A 17,696-nucleotide genomic window follows, 5' to 3' on the forward strand; every position below is an offset into this window, starting at 1 on the left:
GCTATACTCCCAGACCTTTTTTTTTTAATATTTTATTTGGAAACAGGGTCTCACTAAGTTTCTGAAAGCCTCACCAAGTAGTTGAGGCTGGCTTTGAACCCATGTGATCCTCCTGTCTCAGCCTCCAAGCGCAGGGATTACAAGCGTGCACCACCATGCCTGGCTAGGAAGAACCCTTTATATGAATCTAACGCCACCCTCAGAACCCACCTCCAGCCACACCCTACTGCCCTACCAGGTGCCACCCAGGGAAATCCACTGCAAGGGACTTATCCACTTTTGAGATTACAACCCTCATGACTCAATTACATCAGCTCCGAGCATTAGGTAAGCTTATTGGGGGACATTTTATATCTAACTATAACATAAGCCTTCTTACTCTTTCTTTAATCAGTCCTGCCACTTTATCTATTTTAGTCATAACAAAATCACCCTTTGGCTTTTTAAATTTCTACTTGAGTTGGACACTTTATTAATCTTTTTTCTTTTCTACTATAAATAGTTAATATATGAACTATTTAAGGACACTTTAATTGCCTCTGCTGCCCCCCTTTTTAATTTTTTTTAATCTAGGGGCATTTTACCTCTAAGCATCTTCATACTAATTTTGTTTTTTATTTTTAAAAAGGGTTTCACTAAATTACCATGCTTTGCTAGCCTAAAGCCTGCAATCTTCCTGTCTCAGCCTCCCAGGTACTAGAATTACAGGTATGCATCAATGCTCCCAACTTCAAAAATTTTATAATGGCATTACAACTTCTTTCTTTAATCTATGAAGTATTTAAGTTAATATTTTTAAATTTCTGAACATTAGAAAGATTATCTCCTTCTATATCTCTTAATTCCATTGTACTGAAGGTTGAAGTATCATCAGTTTCTTATTTATTTATTTATTTATTTATTTATTTATTTATTTTTGGTGGTACTGGGGATGGAACCCAGGGGCATTCTACCTCCTAACTACACCCCCAACCCTTCTTTTTATTCTTTATTTTGAAACAGGGTCTCAGTGAGTTGCAGAGGGCCTCATTGAGTAGCTGAGGCTTTCCACAAACCTTGATCCTCCTGTCTCAGCCTCCCAAATGCTGGGATTACAAGCGTGCACCACCACACCTGGCTGATATAGATTCTGTTATTCTGTGTTGTTGTTTGTTGTGGTTTGTTTGTTTGTTTGCAGCACTGAGGATTGAACCCAGGGGCATTCTACCTCTAAGCTACAGTCTCAACTCTATTTTTATTTTTATATTAAACAGGATATCACTAGTTTGATGAGAGTCTCACCACTTTCTGAAGCTATCCTTGAACCTGAGGTCCTCCTGACCCAGCCTTCCAAATACTGAGATTATAAGCATTTGCTACAATTCTCAGCCTGAGACTTAGTTGATGAATTAATAGTAAATGATTCATATATACTGGAGAAGAATATGAATTTTCTCAGATTTTACATACAACCATTAGATCAGCCTTTTAAATGTGTTATTTAAAAAATGGCATAATAGAGAGAAACACTATTCAGTTGCTCTAAGACTCAACTCAATCAGGGGGAAGACTACTTCTCAGCAAGAGAAGAAAAGCAGTCAAAACTCATCAGAAGAAAGATGGTTGAAAAGTGGTAGAACCAGATACATCACAGACAGCAGAAGACTGATGAGTGGAGAGTGAAGGCAAGTACCATCTTGCTGAGTCCATGCTGGGGCTGGTGGCTGCTGGGATTGGAGACTCTTAGAGAACAACTTTAACAAAAAAGAATCTGACTCTTGTCAAGTCAGTGATTGTAGAAAAATATCAAAAAATAGTTGCATTCTTCTCTCCATGCTCAAACACCTTAAGACTGCGATTTTCCAGGCTGCCTAGACAAACTGCCCAGGGAACCTGTAGCTGCAGTTGAATTTGGACTGAGAAATGTCAGGACTTTCCCTGCAGAAACCCCAGTGGCTACATCCTGCCTCTTCAAGACCACTGTGAATTTACAGACCAACTGAAAAAATTTCCCAGTGAACTTCTACAACTACAGTTGAACTTGTGACTTCTGTTTTGTTTTTGTTTTTTTGTTTTTTTGTTTGTTTGTTTGTTTGTTTGTTTGTTTGTTTGTTTTTGGTGGTACTGGGGTTCCTGGAAGCCCTTCTACCTCCAGGCTACACTCCCAGACCTATTTTTTTTTTTTTTGAAACAGGGTCTCTTAAGCCAGCGCGGCTGACTTCGAACCTGCGCGATCCTCCTGTCTCCGCCTCCCAAGCGCGGGGATTACAAGCATGCGCCACCACGCCCGGCCTGAACTTGTGAATTCTGGAAAGGACCAGAATCCAAACTGAAACTGCAGAAGTCTGCATTGCTACGTGGACGTGTGTGGTAACCAACAGCTTTATGGGGACTGTGAGTTGGCAAATCATCCCTGTAGAGATTGAGGTAAGGGCTACAGTCAGATAAAGCAGAAGTGTGAATTAGAAAACAGTCCCTAGAGACACGGGCAGGCTGAGCCTAGAATTGACAGTTCCCAGCACCCCTGCAAGACCTCAAGCTAGTACTATCAGCCCAGCAAAAATAGAGCCTGTGGCATTAAATAACTCATCCAATGATGCCACAGGCTTGGAAGGCTATAAACTTGTTCTCAGCAGGATCAGAAGCACCAAGGCTGGAGGCCAACTACATCTCATATAATCTCAGCTGCCCAGAGCAGCATTGGTGTACCCTGGGGCTAAATAACTGAGCCACCCAATCCCCAGGCTAAAAATGGTACAATCTCTCCTTGGTAGAACTTGGGCCCTGAAAGCAGAAATGCCAGGGGCCAGAAGGGTTTCACATGATAACAGCTATAGTCCAGGAACACAACACTCTCTCTGCCAGCAAAGTTTGTTCCTGATGAGCACACATGACACATGATTGAAGGGCTCCACATGATTGCAAAGAGCATATCATCAGTGGCATCCCTGGGCTATCTAAAGTTAGCCAGCCAGACCACAAGCTCAGAACATAGTAATTTCTGGTCTGGCTAAGCATAAGCCCAGTGACTATAGAAGCTGAAGGTCAGCACTCTGCAGGGTTTCATGTCTTCACAACCAACAAAGTAATGGTGGTGTAAATGGGGCATTAAATCCCAACCAGTAGGCCATAGGCTCTGAATAGAATATCACAGTCTCTGGCCCTACTGAGTTTGGGCCTGGATTTTACAGTGGCCTGCAGCCAATTAGAGATTCCTCTTTGCTGCACTGACTAGAATTGTATCTTGTTAAATAAGTCTGAGAGATAAGCTCAAAATTTTGATTATATGAGAGAGAATCATTGAGGCAAATATGTACCCCCAGCATAGGTCTTATTATAACATGTTAGCAAATAGACATAGAATTCTCAAACAAAGAGGAAGAGGATGCCAAGACAACAAAAATAGACATCTGAGAATTTAGCCAGGCATGGTAGCACACACTCATAATCCCAACACTTGGGAGACTGAGAAGGATCATGGTTCATGCACAGCCTCAGCTACGTAGTGAGGCCCTTGGCAAATCAGTGAGACCCTGTTTCAAAATAAAGAATAAAAATAGGGCTGGGGGTGTTGCTCAGATAGAATGCCCCTGGGTTCCATCCCCAGTACTGCAAAAAAAAAATAATTATACACACACACACACACACACACACACACACACACACACGTAAAATCTGCAAATTTTAAAAACGTGATAATGAAGATCAATGAAGAAACAGAAAACTCCCACAACTCAACAACAAGGAAGATCACCAATTCTGAGCTACAGAAAATGTCAAGGAAATTTAAAATGTTTATTTTCAATATGATCAAAAGGTCAGAAATGAAATCAGAAAAATTGTGCAGGAAATGAAAAAACACATGACTAGAGAAATGAAGGAGTCAAGAAATTAATTAAAGACCTCAATAGAAACCACCTCTGCAGGTTAGACCACATGGAAAATAGTCTCACTCTTGGAAGATAGCTCATTCAAAACTGACCATATAGGCAACAATACAGAGAAGACAATATAACAAACCTACCAAAATATTCAATGGCAAACAAAGAAATAAATGGCAATAAACAGCCTTCCATCAAAGAAAAGCCCAGATCCAGAAAAATTTCCAACTCACTTCTACAAAACTTTTACAGAAGAACTGAACCCAATATTTCATAAGTTATATTATGAAATCAAAAGAGATGGGATCTTTCCACATATACCAATATACCAGAATAGATGATTCAGAAACAAATATACACACTTATAGCCAATTGATTATTGACAAAGGTGCCAAACACATATATTGAAGAAAAACCTTTTCAACAAGTGACATTGAGAAAATTGGTTATCCATTTGTAGGAATATGGAATTAAATATCTACCTCTCAATTTGCATAAGAGTCAACTGAGGATAGATCAAAGACCCAGAAATTAGATCAGAGATTTTGAAATTACTATAAAATACTCCAACATACTGGCACAAGTAGAAACTTCTTTAATAAGACCCCCATATCTCAGAATATTAAGACAATAATTCACAAATGGGATCACATTAAACTAAAAAGTTTCTGCTTATCAAAAGAAATATCAAAGGTATAAAGAAAAAGCCCATGAAATGGGAGATCTTTGCTAGGTATCCCTCTGATAGAGAACAAATACTTAGAATATACAAAGAACTTAAAAGTCTTAACACAAAAAAAAAAATGCAATCAAGAAATGTGAAACCAGACATGGTGGTGCATGCTTGTAATACCAGCATTTGGGAGGTTGAGACAGGAGGAACATGGTTCATGGTTTGCAGACAGCCTCAGCTACTTAGTGAGGCACTCTGCAACTTAGTTTCAAAAGTTTTGTTTCAAAATAAAGAATAAAAAATAGGGCAGGGGGTGTAACTTGGAGGTTGAATGCCCCTGGGTTCCAGCCCCAGACCCGCTAAAATAAAAAAGAAATGGGAAATTGAACTTAAGAAATACTTCACAAAAAAAGTGATACAAATGGCCAATAAATTCCTGAAAAATGTTCAACATCATTAGCATGCTTAGCTTAGTGATTGACTGATATGTTTAAGTACATCATGTGCTTTAGAGAGTTTCCTTCTTCCCCCCCTCCCATTCCCTCAGTCAGGTCACCTTATTTGCTCATCTATAGAGTCTCCTTCTTCATCTAGAGTTCCTTTTTTTACCCATTTCTCCCTAGCTTTTGCATATTAGGGAAAGCATCTGATTTCTTATTTTTTATGACTGACTAACCTCACTTAGCATAATGTCCTCCAGTACCATCTATTTCCCTGTAAATGGTGTAATTGTGTTTTTCTTTATGGCTGAGTAAAATTTCATTGTGTACATATCCCACAGTTTTATAATTCATTCATCTGTTGATGGACATCTTTTTTTTTTTTTTTTTTTGGTGGTGGTGGTACTGGGGGTAGAACCCAGAGGCTTTCTACCTCCGGGCTATACTCCCAGACCCATTTTATACTTTATTTGGAAACAGGATCTCACTAAGTTGCTGAGAGCCTCACTAAGTAGCTGAGGATAGCTTCAAACCTGTGCAATCCTCCTGTTTCAGCCTCCCAAGTGCAGGGATTACAAGCGTGCGCAACCACACCCGGCTGATGGACATCTTGACTGGTTCCATAGTTTGGCAATGGTGAATTGTGCAGCTACGAACATGGATACACATGCATTTGTTTGGTAGTTTGGTTTCCTTTCTTTTGGGTAGATACCCAGAAGTGGTATTGCTGGGTCAAATGGTAAGTTTGTTTCCATTTTTCTGAGGACCCTCCATACTGTCTTTCTTTTTTCTTTTCTTTTCTTTTTTTGGGGGTGGGTGGTGGTGGTACTGGGGTCCCTGGAAACCCTTTTACTTCCATGCTACACTCCCAGACCTATTTTTATATTTTTATTTGGAAACAGGGTCTCTTAAGCCAGTGAGGCTGGCTTGAACCTACACGATCCTCCACCTCCCAAGCACAGGGATTACAAGCATGCACCACCACGCCTGGCCTCATACTGTCTTTTTATATTTGGTATTTTATAGTTTTAGTTTTAGTTTCCTGCTTGTGGTTACTGATAATTCTTAATACAAAGCTTTGTATCTTTTATCAATTCTAATAAATCTTCAGTTATATACCTTCAAGTATTTTTTCTACCCAGTTATCTTTGGCTTATTCTGGATATTGTATATATTACATGTTGATAAATTTCTATATTTGTTGTCTGATACTGTCACTTTCATACTTTTTTATTTTCTTGCCTCTGAGATAATTTGGTTTATTGACTGAAAAGTTTCGTCTCATTTGTTTAATCTCTCTCCAGCTAATCTCCTAAATTTTGAAATCAGTGCAGTGACAATTCACAATTGAAAAAAAATATTGGAAGTTTATTTTATATGCATTCAATAAGGTAAACTCTGATATTGGTGTGAAAATACATATACTAATGTAGAAAATGTACAACTTCAGTTACATCAACCAAGAAGAAAGGACACAGTGGACCTAACACCAAAATGATGCCAAGGGAACCTAATGGTGTCATAGATTTACTACATGCATAATTTTTTCAGTGACCAGAAAAAAAAAGTGGCAGGAAAACTGAATCATCAACTAGAAGGACATGATAGCCATTATTATCATTTTTTTGTTATAAAATATGATTTCATTTCAGATAAATGCTACTTCCCATAACATTAAATTAATATTGCTACTGTGAGTTTCATTTGCTTTGATTATTTGATTAGTATTTAATGTGTAAATTTATTAGGATTTTATGGTTATATTAGAGTTACTGAATGAAAAGAGCAGGACTAATTGTACATTTATTTATCATTATGTGGCATTATAAAAATGTAAGAAAATGGTAAAGATTAAGAATATTTTTCTATAAAAAGATTGAAAAGTGCAAAGAGTTATGTTTTCCTGACTTTTTTGCAGTTGCAAAATATCTGAAGCAATCTAATACCCACATATGGAAAAATAATATACAAACTATAGAACACCCATACAATGTAATATTATGCAGCTATAAGAAAGATGAGAGAAGGTCTGTACATACTAATAATGGATGAATTTTAAGATATATTAAGTTAAAAATAATAAAGTATTAAAGATGTATAAGACAGTGTAAATCCCTGACATAGTAACTGGGTAAAGAAAATCGCATATGATATATATGAGAGGATAACGAGATTAACCAAATGTGCAAGCCTGTAAAAAGTAGCTAGTCAAGCATCAGTCTAGTTATGCAAGCTAAAAATCTAGTTTCAATGTAGTTTACACTAGCTCAAAGGTAAGTGTAGATTTTAGTTTAAATGTTAAGGGGGATAAATCTGACTTTCTGGGACTTTTAGGTTAGTTACAGGGATACTAGGAATTGCCTACCTAGTTTTTAGTCACTTTCTCAACCTAAACTGGAGAAATAAGGTCAAGAAAAAACTGAGTATTCAGAGACACCTACACATACCTAACTCCCCAATTATATTCTCTACCCACTCTCACACTCCTCTCACCTGCAGATGACAAGAAGAAGGTGGGCCAGTTAGCAACTGTAGTATATTCAAATATGCATTTCTGTGGAATAGGCTATTGAGGATTTTTAGTTAATTGAGAGATTTCAAGCAACTTGTAACTTCCAAATTAAATATTATGCCTATAATACTACTATTCATTTGACATCTTATCCCAAAGTGCCTTTTGAAACCATTTGTATTATTTTCCTAAATTACTGTTTTGTCTCTTTAGTTTTTAAGATCTATATTACTTTCCTCATAACTAAATTTAATTAACTTGAGACAAGAACTATGGTACTTCTGACTGACATCTCTTTCATTGCTTTGGACAGAGAGAGTATTCAATATATATATATATATACTGATTGAAATATAAGTTTTTGTTCATGATAAAACAAACATTGTCAGCCAGGCATGGTGGCACATGCTTGTAATCCCAGAATTTGAGAAGCTGAGACATGAGTATCCCAGTTTCATGGACAGCCTCAGCTACTTAGTGATACCCTTTGCAACTCAGTGAGACCCTGTTTCAAAATAGAAAATAGGGGGGTAGCTTAGAGGTAGAATGCCCCTGGCTTCCATCCCCAGTATTGCATTAAAAAAAAAAAAAAACATCATGTTGCATGCACACAGATGGAAGAAAATGTACAAAACTTGGAGGGTAAAAAGTACATAGGGAATTGTCAGAACTGAAAAACTGGTGAAGAAATAAAAAAGGACCAGACAAGGCATAGACTTGGATGTCCTGGTAAGGACCTTGCTCAAGATCCCATGAGTGATGGAAAGTATTAGGCATTGCTTGTAGCATTGTCAAAGTGGAATTAAAGGCGGTTTTATATTGTCCTTTTTTCTTTAGCCATCCATGTCATTTTAACTTTCCCAGTTGGTTTTTATAAAAGGTAGTCTCATCAAATTTCCCAAATCAAAAAGAGTTTAGAGGGCTTAGTTCCCTTATCATGGCTTTAGATTTTTCAATTAATGAGACTGTCAGAGCAAATGCAATAGTATTTAAAAAAGAATTTTCTTAAGCTCCTGTCAAGCCTTTTTTACTTCTCCAATCTGATCACACTCTGTTAAAATCCTCATTTGCTCAAAGAGGGTCCCAGATCTCTAGAGGGAACACCTGTGGATTTCACCATCACACAGAAGAAGTCAGGCCTGTCATCAAGCCAGGAAAGGAGTACATAAAGATGCTTGGCTGGCTCAGCCCTCGACAATTTGTTTAAAATTAGGGTATAGTATAGAATATAAACTAAATGTGCAAGTAACTGTTTTTAAAAAGGAGATGCCAAGCCAGGTGTGGTGGCACACGCTTGTAATCACAACATTTGGGAGGCCAAGACAGGAGGATTGTGGTTCGTGAACAGCCTCAGCTACTACTTAGTGAGGACCTTGCAACTCAGTGATATCTTGATTCAAAATAAAAAATAGGGCTGGGGTGTAACTCAGAGGTAAAATGTCCCTGAGTTTCATCTCCACTACCTCAAAGAGAAAGAGAGAGAGGAGAGGAGAGGAGAGGAGAGGAGAGGAGAGGAGAAGAGAAGAGAAGAGAAGAGAAGAGAAGAGAAGAGAAGAGAAGAGAAGAGGAGATGCCTTAAGAGAGAATACAAACCTGGTATTACATAGTTTTAAAGGGGCCATGTCCAGTTGGCAACATTAGAAACAGATTGAAAAGGAGGTATATCGCGCCGGGCGTGGTGGCGCATGCTTGTAATCCCCGTGCTTGGGAGGCGGAGACAGGAGGATCGTGCAGGTTCGAAGCCAGCCGCGCTGGCTTAAGAGACCCTGTTTCCAAAACTTAAAAAAAAAAAAAAATAGGTCTGGGAGTGTAGCCCAGATACCAAAAAAAAAAAAGAAAGAAAGAAAGAAAAGAAGAAAAGGAGGTATATCATGGATGATACTTTAAGATTATATACAAAAAGCTAAAGATGGAATATGTTTTGTGGTTGCCTGCATGAAGTTTAGTCAAAATGCTTTTCTTTCTTTTTTTTTTTTTTTTTTGCAGTACTGGGGATTCAATTCAGGGGTATTCTACTTCCAAATTACACCCCCAGCCCTAATTTTTATTCCTTATTTTGAAACAGGGTCTCACTGAGTTGCAGCTCACTAAGGAGCTGAAGCTGGCCGCACGCAAACCTGTGATCCTCCTGTCTCAAACTCCTAAATGCTGGGATTACAAGGGTGCACCACCATGCTCAGTTTAGCCACAATGTTTTTAGTTTGAAACTTCCAGATGTGTGAATTTTGGCAAATTAATCTCTAAATGATTGTATCTTTATTTCTGAAATGGGAAAACTTATAGATTTGTTATAAAGACTAAATAAAAGATAATGACAATATATTTATTAGAATGAGCATCTAAGTAAAAAGAAATTCCTAATATTCAACAGGTTAAAAAATAGTGGTCTCTACTAAATTGACTAGAACTTGATTCAGTATTTTTCATTTTTTAGAATCTAATTATCCCAGTCCGTGACATCTATCCCAAGTGTCTTCATTACAGTGCAGTGAAAAAGAACTTTGGAGATAAAGATAAAAAACTCAAGTAGAGTTCTAATCAAGAGCCTTTTGTCTGTATGCTACCTTGGCAAGCCATTTTATCTATATCCATCTGTTTCACAATTTATGAAAAGGAAATAAAGTCTAATTTACAACACTATGCAGAGACTAAATAAAATCATTTATTTAATAAATAAATAGGGTCTCAGTGAGACCCTATTCAAAAATAAAAAATAGGGCTGGGGGTATAGCTCAAAGGGAAAATGCCCCAGGTTCCATCCCCAGTACCATCAAAACAAATGGGAATAATAATTACAGGTATTACAGGTACTTCACAGATAGTGGGTTGTTGTTTTTTTTTTAATAAACTGAAGGTCTATGACAACCCTGTGTTGAGCAATTTTATCAGCTCCATTTTTTCAACTTTATGTCTTTTGTTACCTTTTGTGATTCTTGTAATATTTCAAAAATTTCCCTTATTATTACATCTGTTATAGACATCTATGATCAGTCATCTTTGATATTACCATTGCAATTGTTTTGAGGCACCATGAATTGTACCCATATAAAACAGTGATAAATGAGTGAGTCCCTGCTGCTCCTTCAAGGGATTATTCCCCATCTCTCCCTCTTCTTGGGCCTCCTTAATCCCAGAGACACAATGATATTTAAATTAGGCAACTTAATAATATTTAATAATATTATAATGGCCTCTATGTATACCAGGGAAAGGAAGAGTAACATTTCTCAACTTAAATCAAAATCTATAAATGAGTAAACTTATTAAGGAAGGCACATTAAAAACCCAAAGCAACCTGAAAGATAGGCTTCTTGCACCAGCTAGACAAGTTGAGAATGGAAAAGAAAAGTTCTTGAAGGAAGTTAAAAGTGCTACTATAGAGAACACACAAACTGATAAGAAAGCACAACAGCCTTATCATTAATACAGAGGATTTTTTAGTTGTCTGAATAGCCCATACCAGCCACAGTATTCCCATAATCCAAAGCCTATTACAGAGCAAGTCTCGCTCTTCAATTCTGTGAAGGGTAACAGGGCTGAGGAAGCTACAGAAGAAATGTCAGAAATTAGCCAAAGTTGGTTCATAAGATTTTTTTAAAAGCAGGCATCTCCATGGCATGGAAGTGCAAAACAGCAAAAAGTAATATAGAAGCTACAGCAAGTTATTCAAAAGATCTAGCTAAGAACTGATGGAGGTGACCACACTCATCAACATATTCTCAGTATACACAAAAAGACCTCGCTTTGGAAGATTCCACTTAAGACTTTTATAGCAAGAGAAAAGTCAATAGGTGATTTCAAAGCTTCAAAGAACAAGCTGGTACTTCTGCTAGGGGCTAATATAGTTAGTTACTTTAAGTGGAAGCCATTGTTTATATGCAGTGCAAAAATTCCAGAGCTCTTAAGAATTATACTAAATTTACTCTGCCTTTGTTCCATAAATAGAATAATTGAGCCAGGATAACAGCATATCTACTTATAATTTAATGAATACTTTATTGCCTGATTTATGAATTACTGAATATTGAAATAAACTCTAATATTTTAATATGACTTAATTAATTCCTTAGCATCACTAAAGCCCTTCACATCATTACATAGAGAAATTTAGTAAATAAAATGCTTTTTATTTTATTTATTTATTTATTTATTTATTTATTTATCTATCTATTGGTGGTACTGGAGTTTCTGGAAACCCTTCTACCTCCAGGTTACACTCCCAGACCTATTTTTATATTTTTTATTTGGAAACAGGGTCTCTTAAGCCAGTGAGGCTGACTTCGAACCAGCATAATCCTCCTGTCTCCTCCTCCCAAGCACGGGGATTACAAGCATGTGCCACCACACCTGGCAATAAATGCTTTTTAAAATAGATAAAATATAAATCTGTGTGAATAAACCAATATTTATTATAGCCCTATTTTGTGTAAAGTAATTTTATAAAAATTATTGATTAAAATAATTTTAATAAAGCTGGGCGTGGTAGCACATGCTTGTAATTCCAGTAGTTGGGAGGCTGAAACAGAAAAACCAAGGCTTGGGGCCAGCCTCAGCTATTTAGTGAGGCCTTCTGCAACTTAGTGAGACCCTGTTTTAAAATAAAGAACAAAAATATTGGGCTGGGGGTGTGGCTCAAATGTAGAATGACCCTGGGTTCAATCCACAGCATCACAAAAAAATTATTTTAATGAAATTAATGGCACCTCACATTTTAGACTGAAAATTTACTATCCAACCAGGCTGCTGTACTATATTATGTTACTCATTGCATTTTACTATCTTCTCCTATGAAGTAAGTAGTTAAGTGGGATAAGCTGATTTCCTTTTTTCTTCTTCCACTTGAATGTTATATGAGAGGTACAAATAAATGACCCAAATTAAATGATGACTAGTCCTGATCAGTAAAAAGCTCTTTCTTTTCAAGCAAGAGATACATATGGGAAACCAAAGCACATTTTATATTTATCCATAATAAAGGCTCGTCTAAGTTATGTAGCCCTCAAAATCTAGCTGAGGAAACCAGCTATGCAGAGGAATATTTGCATACATTAGAAGCACTAAACAAGGACTTCTGGGAAGATGGTGACCAAGGGAAGCAGTATATCAGTCCCACTGACACTAGGTCTCCAGTGCTGTGAAAACAGCATTCTGACAAAAGAAAGAAAGCAGCATAATTTCTAAAAATCACAAGTGAAAGGCAGCAGAATAAAAAGAAGACTGACTGGAAAGCAGAGAAACTCCTCACCTGCCTCCAATGGCTGTGCTGTGTCATCAGGGGATGCACCATCTTGCTTTACTGTGCCCAACTACCAGAGACTCAAAGAAAAAAATCCCAAAGACTTGAAAAACAGTAAGTGGCTTCAGCTCACTGGAATTGTAAGTCATCAGTTCCTGATGCACAAACACTGGCTATGACTTAAAGCACTGTTTATTGACCTCTTTTACTATGTTTGGAAATTTTTTCTAATATTACTTCTTTGAAAAGATTGTTGATCCCTTTGGTTTCACCTTCTATTTCCTCCACTATGCCTATTATTCTTAGATTTTCTTTTTAAGATGGGTCTATATTTCTTCAATGTCCTATTCATGCTTTTGAATAGTTTTTTCTAAATACAAACTAATTATATACTATGTATTCTTTTTTGGAGTGATTATATTCTAAGAATGAGGCTCTATTCTCCATGTAGTCTAATCTATTGTATATAGTTTGAACTGATGCCCTCACTTTCATGATTGCATCTTTTATTTCTTTCAAATGCTCTCTAAATTCTTTTTAGAAATATTTTATTATTTATACTGTTTATTTTCTTATTTGTCTTTCTGGTGATCTTTGCGATTCAGTGTTGTCAGGTTCTGTTGTTGTGGGGTTGTGTGAGTTTATTTCTTCTTTGTTATTCACCTTCTCATGATTTTAGAGGTTTGTATCTGTTGTTTTTCTTTTTTTTTTTTTTTACAGCTAAGAGATTTATTCAGGCAGCAGGGTTGAAAGGAGAAGCACTGTCAGAGAGAGAGAGGAGAGAGAGAGAGAGAGAGAGAGAGAGAGAGAGAGAGAGAGAGAGAGAGAAGAGAGAGAGAGAGAAGAGAGAGAGCATATCTGTTACTTTTGATAGATTTCTCAGTCTATGTGTCAACTGGTATATACAAGGGCAACTTGTGTTATATTCAGTGGTGAAGGATGAATGAGAGTATAAGTTTGGAAAGGTAGTAAATAGTAGAGATTAGAGATAGTGCATATGTAGAACAATTCTAGTAACCAATGTACAGTATTTAGTATAGTGATATGAAGTGGACTTAATACAAGACAAAGAGAAAAGAAGAAAAGTAATGGAGAGAAGAGAATAAGTATGCACAAGGGAAGAGGCTTGTGAAAGGGAAAATCCAGCATGAGGAAATAACGATAATCAACATTTATGCTCCAAACATAGGTGCAGCTACTTTCATAAAACAAACTCTTTGTGATATTAAGTCACATATAAATCCCAATACAATAATATGGGAAGACTTCAACACACCTCTTACACTATTAGATCAATCTTCTAGACAAAAGGTCAGGAAAGACACCTCTGACCTAAAGAACACTATTAATCAAATGGACCTGTTAGACACAAATAGAATTTTCCACCCACCTACAGCAGAGTTCTCATTTTTCTCAGCAGCTCATGGAGCCTTCTGCAAGATAGATCACATACTGGGCCACATAACAAGCACTAGCAAATTAAAAAAATGTGACATAATTCCCTGTCTCTTTTCAGACCATAATGGAATGAAACTAGAAATCAACTATAAGAACACTCAGAAAAACCAAATAAACATGTGGAGACTGAACACCACACTTCCAAATGAAGAATGGGTCATAGAAGAAATAAGGGGTGAAATAAAGAAATTCATAAAAATAAATGAAAATAGAGATACAACATATCAAAACCTCTAGGACACTTTGAAGGCAGTGAGTGCCCACATAAGAAAAACAGAAAACCATCAAATAACTCAGTGACACACCTCAAAGCCCTTGAAAAACAGAAATAATCTGAATCCAAAGCCAGTAGAAGACAAGAAATTGTCAAAATCAGATCAGAAATAAATGAAGTAGAGAATAAAAAAATATAAAAAATCAACAAAACCAAAAACTGATTCCTCAAAAAAATTAATAAGATACATAAACCACTAGCCAATTTAACTAAAAAAGAGAGAGAATCAACCCAAATCTTGAAGATAAGAGATGAAAAAAGAGATATCACAACTGACAATACAGAAATCCAGAGGATTATCAAAAATTACTTTGAAGCTGGGCGTGGTGGTGCACACTTGTAATCCCAGCATTTGGGAGGCTGAGACCAGAGGACTGTGATTCGTAGACAGCCTCAGCTACTTAGTGAGGCCCTCTGCAACTCAGTGAGACCCGGTATCAAAATAAAAAATAAGCTGTGCGTGGTGGCACATGCTTGTAATCCCCGCGCTTGGGAGGCGGAGACAGGAGGATTGCGTAGGTTCGAAGCCAACCTTGCTGGCTTAAGAGACCCTGTTTCCAAATAAAAAATATAAAAATAGGTCTGGGAGTGTAGCCCAGTGGTGGAAGGGTTTCCAGGAACCCCAGTACCACAATAAATAAATAAATAAATAAATAAATAAATAAATAAATAAATAATAGGACAAGGTCTGTATCTCGGAGGTCGAATGCCCTGGGGTTCCATCACTAGACCTGCAAATAAAAAAAAAAAAGAAAAAGAAAAAGAAAAAGAAATAGAAATTACTTTGAAAAACTATACTCCAAAAAAATGGAAAATCTGGAGGAAATGGACAACTTTCTAGATAAATACAACCTTCCTAAACTAAGTCAAGAAGACATAGAAAACTTAAAACAACCCATATCAATCAAAGAGATTGAAACAGCAATAAAGACATGGCTTCCCAGGTGAATGTTATAAAACCTTTATAGAAAACCTGATCCTGATACTCCTCAATCTATTTCATGAAATGGAAACAGGACTCTCCCAAATACATTCTATGAAGCCAACATCACATTGATACCAAAACCAAATAAAAACAGTTCAAGGAAGGAAAACTACAGGCCTATATCTTTGATGAACTTGGACACAAAACTGCTAAACAAAATACTAGCAATACGCATTCAAAACCACATCAAGAAAATCATATACCATGACCAGGTAGGCTTCATCCCAGGGATGCAAGGCTGGTTCAACATATGAAAATAAATCCATGTAACACATCATACAAACAGAATCAGAGACAAAAATCACATGATCATTTCATTAAATGCTGAAAAAGCCTTTGATACAGTTCAACATCCATATATGATAAAGGCACTGCAGAGAATTGGAAGAGAAGGAACATACCTCAGCATCATAAAGGCAAGATACAATAAGCCCACAGCCAACATCATATTAAATGAGTAAAAACTTTGAGAATTTCCCCTAAAAACAGAAACAAGACAAGGATGGCCATTATCACCACTTCTCTTCAATATAGTACTAGAGACTCTAGCCAGAGCAATAAGACAAGAAAAGAACATCAAAGGAGTACAAATAAGGAAAGAAGAACTCAAACTTTCACTATTTGCAGATGACATGATATGATACCTAGAAGACCCAACAAACTCAACCAAAAGACTTATAGACCTGATCAACAATTTCAGCAAAGCATCTCGATACAAAATCAATCTCAACATATCAGAAGCTTTTCTGTACCCCAACCATAAATCCACTGAAAAAGAAACCAGGGAAACACTTCCACTCAGGATTTCCCACAAAAAAATACTTAGGAATAAACTTAACCAAGGAGGTAAAAGACCTCTACAAAGAAAATTATAAAAAATTGAAAAAAGAAATCAAAGAAGATCCTAGATGATGGAAAGATCTTCCCTGTTCATGGATAGGCAGAATAAATATTATCAAAATGGCCATCCTTCCAAAAGTGATCTACAGATTCAATACAATACCCATTAAATTACCAAGATCATTCCTTACAGGCATAGAAAAATCAGTCCTTAAATTCATTTGGAACAACAAAAGAAAACCCAGAATAGCCAAAGTAGTTCTCAGCAACAAAAACCATGCAGGAGGAATCACAATACCTGACTTTAAACTATACTACAAAGCCACTGTAATTAAAAAAAAAAACAGCATGGTATTGGCACAAAAACAGACATATAGACCAATGTAGCAGGATAGAAGACTCAGAAACAAGTCCACACACTTTCAGCCATTTGATATTTGACAAAAGGGCCAAAAACATACACTGGAAGAAAGATAGTCTGTTCAACAAATGGTGTTGGCAAAACTGGTTAACCATATGCAGAAAATTGGAAATTAATCCCACTTTCTCACCCTGCACAAGAGTCAATTCAAGAAGGATCAAAGACTTGGAAACTATACCATAGACCTTGAGATTCCTCGAGGAAGGCATAGGTCCAACACTGCAACACATAGCCACATATAAAAACTTTCTCAATAAGACCCCAAAGGTACAACAAACTAAAAGGCATGTCAATATATGGGATTGCATGAAACTGAAGAGCTTCTTTTCAGCAAAGGAAACTATCAGGATCCTCAACTGAGAGCCAACAGAATGGGAGATCTTTGCTACCTATGCCTCAGATAGAGGACTAATATCGAAAATATACAAAGAGCTTAAGAAACAACACTAAAAAAAATCTAATCAAAAAATGGGCAAGGGAACTAAATAGACACTTCACTGAAGAAGAAATTCAAATGTCCAATAAATGCATGAAAAAATGCTCAACATCATTGGCAATCAGAGAGGTGCAAATAAAAACTACCCTGAGATTTCACCTAACTCCAACTAGAATGGCAGTCATTCAAAACACAAACAACAACAAATGCTGGCAAGGATGTGGAGAATTGGGAACCCTAAAACATTTTTGGTGAGATTGCAAATTATTGCAACCACTTTGGAAAACAGTATGGAGGATTCTCAGAAGAATGGGAACTAATTTACCATTCAATCCAGCAATACTACTTCTGGGTGTCTACCCAAAAGAAAGCAAACCAAACTACCAAACTAATCCATGTGTATCTATATTCATAGCTGCACAATTCATCATTGCCAAACTATGGAACCAGCCAAGATGTCCATCAACAGATGAATGGATTACAAAACTATGGGATAGGTACACAATAAAATTTTACTCAGCCATAAAAAAAACAAAATTACATCATTTTCAGGGAAATGGA

The sequence above is a fragment of the Muscardinus avellanarius genome (assembly GCF_963383645.1).
Source record: "Muscardinus avellanarius genome assembly, chromosome: 2".
Classification (NCBI taxonomy): Eukaryota; Metazoa; Chordata; class Mammalia; order Rodentia; family Gliridae; genus Muscardinus; species Muscardinus avellanarius.